This window comes from Bacillus rossius, chromosome 6 (assembly GCF_032445375.1).
Source record: "Bacillus rossius redtenbacheri isolate Brsri chromosome 6, Brsri_v3, whole genome shotgun sequence".
In the NCBI taxonomy this organism is placed as follows: Eukaryota; Metazoa; Arthropoda; class Insecta; order Phasmatodea; family Bacillidae; genus Bacillus; species Bacillus rossius.
Genome location: NC_086334.1, coordinates 46,596,651 through 46,602,650, shown reverse-complemented (window position 1 = coordinate 46,602,650; position 6,000 = coordinate 46,596,651).

Below are 6,000 nucleotides of genomic sequence, written 5' to 3'. Positions count from 1 at the left end.
ATCATTAAAATTGTTTAATATAATAACTGGATTAGGCTATGTGTTCAAAACTATAATTATATTAGTAGTAAAAAAGAGACGGGGTGTTAATTAATCTTCAGATTTCAGACAACAAAGTTTAAATAGATAAAATAAAACTCTTGAAAATTAAATAATATAAACCTTAATACGTAATAATTTATGAATCAGATTAAAGGGCATTTTTTTAAAATGTTCATAGTTGCAGATAATTTTTAAGTATTAAGAAATTTATATTATTACGAAAATTCAGTTCTTAATAATTTGGAAGTTAAATATATGTCTTAGTAGATAAATTTATACTATATACTTATTTACTAATGTCTGAAAGCAACAACATATTTTCATCCAATTTATTCAATTTTAAAAATTGACTGATATCAGATAAAATTGCTATGAGTTGAAAAAATTATGTATAAAATGGTTCAAACGCCTTATTTACTTTACAATACGTATTTTGGTTACGGATGGTTGAAAATCTTTGGAATCAAACATGGAAATAAAACGTTATGAGACTGAGCAGCCCTGTTATAAATTCAACAAACACTTTTTTAACGAATAATTTATGAAACAGTTGGAACGTATAATAAGTCCGAAAAGGGAACTTGGATTAAAACAGTTTGAGAAGTTTTAATGATTTAATAGAAATGATAAACTGCAAAGTTGTTTCCATTCAAGGTAGTAAACAAAACGTTAGTTATTTGTAGCAACTGTTTTGGCTAAAAAATACTTTAGAAATTTATTAGTTATTTCCAGAAGAATCGCGGACTTGCTGTAAAGAAACAGCAGCGTTTCTAATTGGTCCGTTCAAGAGACGTACACGATTATTTCACCGGACAGTCAGTAAGGTAATAAATTTTCAGGCATAAACAAAGCGTGTTAGAACCTTTACCTAACCTAAAGTAGAATTTTTTGACAATAAACCAACAGCCCTAAATAGCTTGTTAAATAACTATTTTCCATATCACATTCAGAAAAAGTGGTTTGATTTGATATTTTGACGCACTTTTGGGATAGACTCATGTTTGCAAGTCGAGACATGCCAGAGGGTGAGATAAAACCCACGACCCTTGTTCCAAAAGTACGGAATGTCACTGATAACAGCTAGAGAAGCCCCTGACACCAATCAATTTCTGAACGAAATCCTGCAAGTAAGGTCTATTTGCTAACAACATTCAGGTTTTAGTATTAAATTAAAACAGAAAGTCTGAATAAATGTGTTCCACATGGATAGTTTAAATTTTTGGATAATTGTTGGCAAACACGTGTGGATTTCTTTTACAATTTAGTTAACTTTAATTTAATGCAATTTAACTGTTTGTAAGTTACTATAAAACGGCTTCCTCTGCCACGGCAGTATGTTGTTGCTACAAACATACATTTTACCTAAATGCGATCCACTGCAAAAAATATGCTGCTGCAAACAAGTCAGCTACTTTTGCTATAAAAACATTTTTTATCATACCAAATTATTGAAATCTGAATGAAATAATAAATTTTATTAACTAAAGTAAAACGATACCAGTAATCATATGACTGGTTATGTTACTATTGATTAAAAAAATGTATTTATTTAATTTATTTTTCTTGCAATACATACGTTTGATTAGGAAATTCTTAAGAAAATAAATAATCTTTGCAACAAGCCAACAATAAATTAACGGTATCGCATACAGGTCATTCAGGATTAGTATGACGTCTTGAGGATAACAGTCTATGAAAAAAAATGACAAAGGCTCTAGAAAACACAGTGCCATGAAGTCTAGCCTGTTGATTACATAATCTATTAAACTAAAGTAAACCGTACTTGACATAAAGGCCTGTGATTGCGGCCACCTTGTGAAATTTATCTGCTTGGTCCTCGCCACGTTAATTATTTTTCATGGACACTTGTTTCATTTAGTGGAACAAAATTCGGGCATCGTCCTTACGAAGACTGTTGCAGGGAGCCCGCTAAGTGAGAAACGCGTATGTTTTTATTTTCTTACTACGAAACGAAGATGAAAGATAAGTGCCGATTGGTTGGAGCACTGCAAACGGTGAATAAACCCACCCAAAAAAAAAAAAAAAAAAAAAAAGATCGAGGCAATTGCGGTCGCCAAAAGGTGGTTTTTAACCTACCTCTTACGAAAACAGAGCCACAGCTGCCGGCTTGAATACTCTGCAAAAATATTTTTTTTTTTTTGTAAAATTACACCTTCGTTTTAAGTGGTTTTTTTTTTCGTATTGAAGCGGTTGTTTCACGACTAAACATTACCCCCGAAAACTCGCCTTTCAGCCATTTTTTAATCTTTTAAAAATACAGTTTAAATCTTAATCCGAAATCCCAAGTACTTTTCGTACATGAGCGAATTATTAAATGCTTTTTCCGTTAGGACACCCCAGTCGGGTATCACTTGATGTAAGCTTTTGGACGTACGCCATTGCTAAGCACACGCATGTCTGTAGAAGAAAACTACAAAAAAAAGACGAAAACATTTTTCTTTGTTTTTCTTTGTTTGGTGACCATATATCCTGTTTACAACAGCAAATTTTTTTCTTAATTTGTGTTTTTGTCTTTTGGGTGTTTTTTTTTTTTGTAGTTTTCTTTTACAGTCATGCGTGTGCTTAGCAATGGCGTATGCCCAGAAGGTTACATCAAGTCATGCACTCCCGTTGCACAGATATTTCAAAGACGATACCAGTCGGGTGTGTTGAGTGTTGTCCCTGGAGCGGGTGCGCCCCGGGCAGACTGAGACCGCCGGCGCGGAAGTCGTTCCGCGGGCCGCCGGCGGGGCGGGCAGACGCCTCGTCGTCCTCCCAGGCGCCCACGCCTCGCCGCATTGTCGGCGACCAGACAGCGTGTCGCGGCGACTGCCGGCCGCGCCCTCCGCTGCCTCCAGCGGGGACACAGAGACGTCGCTCCCGCGCCGGCGACACGTGTAGTCCGTCTTCCATCGAGTGTTTCTTTCATTTCTTTTCTTTTCAGCTGGGGATCGTGATTCGACATTGTGCCTAAAATGTTATAAAAAAAAAAGCAGAAACAGATTAGAGGTATTATCAAAAACAACAAATTGCCAAAAGAGGCGCTAAAAAAATGACAGTGAACGGTTGCGAGAGTACAGCCCGTGGAAACAGGCATTTTTTTTTTCCTCATTTGAGACCATACCCGCATCCTAACTATTCTCAATTATCATCCCTTGTTCAATAAAAAAAGAAATAACAATTGTTATATATATATAATAAGCAAGATGTTTCACTTTAGTCTCGCTTGGACTCTACGCACACATATTTTTTTTTTTTCCATCTCCTTATTTATTTTATATATTAATTTGGAAAAAGAAGTTGAGTAAAATTTTGGCATTTATCGTGCCGAACGTAAGGCGAAACTAATAATTTTTTTACGTAATGAGAATTGCGGTTGTGGAGTTGTGATAGATGCCACCTTAAACACGAGTTCATTAGTGCAAGTTAATGCATTTCTTAATCGCTGTCATTCCTCTAATTTGCTTCACAACTTGAAATGCTTTGTAGTTGTCAGTATGAGATTCATTTTACGCTTTTAAAAAAAAATTAGCTACAAATAAAATTGAAATGATGAACTTCCGTGAGTTAGTGGTCGCGTAATTTTGAGATTAAATGATTCTTCCATTTTACTCTGTTCAGTAACAAATGGGTACGTATCAGGCTTAACCCTACATGAAAGATTTAATTGTATACTAATGCCTGACACATGTAACACTTAGTGACTGTTTGAAACTGCCTTCATAAGAGACATACCTATATCATCGCGGAAGGTTAGGTATTGTGCAAGAGTGTAGAAACTCCCTCTATCCCCAACCCCCTTTTACTATTCTAGGAAACACCACGCAAGCAAACATACGACTAATCTACGATCACTGGTTATTACTTAATAACACGTGTGGTTGCTTTCAGTTGGTCGATGTTTCCTTGGTAACGTGTTTCAAAAATGATCTCATCGAAGTCGTGAAGTTCAGCTGGATGCCTGATAATCAGATGTGAGAATTAAACTGGGTGCACAGTAACAGTAGGTCGTGCCCACAAAATTTGACCGCCATGTTTTCTAACCCACTGATTCACAATAGCGCATGGGAGGGTCGTGTGCATGGGAGACAGGTTGTACGCATAGAAAGGAAATGAATATATTTTATTTCTGTTACTGACGCATGGCACAACAGCCAGTGAGAGAAGAGTGAGTGCCATTTTGTCGTGACTAGAGAGATGTTTATATTTATAAATCATACTGTGGCAAGAAATCTTTGAGATATTACAATGCACAGGTGTAAATTCTACTTTAAAAATTAATTAATGTTATAACTTATAGTTTAGTCACAAGCCAAAATTTCAAATAAAAAAATTACGTGTTTATCAAGAAATTTGACTAAAACTTTTATTCAAACCTTATTTATAAGTTGGATAGCTGTGCTCACAAATTATTGTTCAGATGTCACGGGATAATAATTTGGTTGTTAATATAGTTACTTACTAACACTGACAACAGATGTCGGATACATCGCCAAGTATCATTGGCTGAAATTAACAGTAAGACTTCAATTGTGAACCGACTTCGCACAGGTTGTGCGCACAGTCATGCGCATAGCCTGCTATGTACTCGCTTATGTTTTTTTTTTTAAGTTGTGAACCCAGCCTTACCTTTGCAACAAGTCAAGAAATATACTGCTTGTCTAAGCACCGTCACCTCATTTAACGTGAAGTATTCAGTACATAAAAATATATACTCTTGAAATAGTACATTGTAAAAATAATTAATTAATTTGTTGATTAAGTTAAATAAGAAATATTGAAATATATTAAAATATATATAAAAGCAACCATAAACTGATAAGCGAAATTTCGTAGGTGATATCAGAGCAACATAATATCAATATATATTTTCACTTAGTTCCTGTTCAAGTATTAACGTTTCAATTTTCTTCACAACTAGGCAAAAACATTGCAACTACAAATACTAATGCATGCAGGAAGCGGATATTTTCTTCACAAAATTATAGTATTGGGTATTTTCTTTCTTTAACTAATTCTCTAACAAATCAAAAGCATTCATTTTTTTACCATTATTGATAATGCTAAAACACTGAAAATTTTAAGAGTATTTTAAATGTTAGTTTATTTAATATTGCTGCAAACTAAGATAAGTTTATTTTTGTTTTATGTTAGAGTTTTAAAAAAGGTCACGATTTCTAAACATATGTTAAAAACAATAATTTCAGAACTAGTAGTTTGTGCCTTGTTAATATAAGAAAATGCCAAAGACAGATTATTATTTTGACTTGATAAGAAACGATGTACAGCAGAAATGTTTTTTTTAAATAATTTAATTTAATGAAAACTCTACACTTTGGTTAAAATTCAGCAAATAAATCGTACACTTGTTGAACATCTCTGCACAGAGACACCCTACAAGTCTGGCCTCCCGTCGTCATGTTTGCTACTTCAGTAAACATTTCAGTACCGCCATTTTGATAGCTAGCAGTACAATATAACTCCACTCTTATCAGTACTGGCATCTCTCACCGGAAAAAGTGAAGAAATTATTTTACGCTGTGTGTTTAGTGTGACAATACATGTTACCTTGATCATTTTTTTTTTTTTTGTATTTTATATAGATAGATAGAAACCAATATACGCCACATTGGTTTCAACATATTTTTAGGACATACAAATCTTATATTGTTTAGTGTTTAAAATTTATCATTGTTAAATCATAGTATATAATGTAATGTAATTCCTGAAGTTAAAAATCACTGACTGCTACAAGTAGTTTCCTTTGTGAATTCATTGGTGTTTATTATTGAATTAATTGTTTGGAAATGACTACAACTGTAATATTAGTGTGAAAACATACTATTAAATGGTTTTTTAAAACCTCTTAATGTGTAATCTCTGCTTTAGTAAAAGAAAGTTTCAAATAAATTGATGGAACGTGTTACAACATAAAAACTGTTGAAACCAATGTGGTGT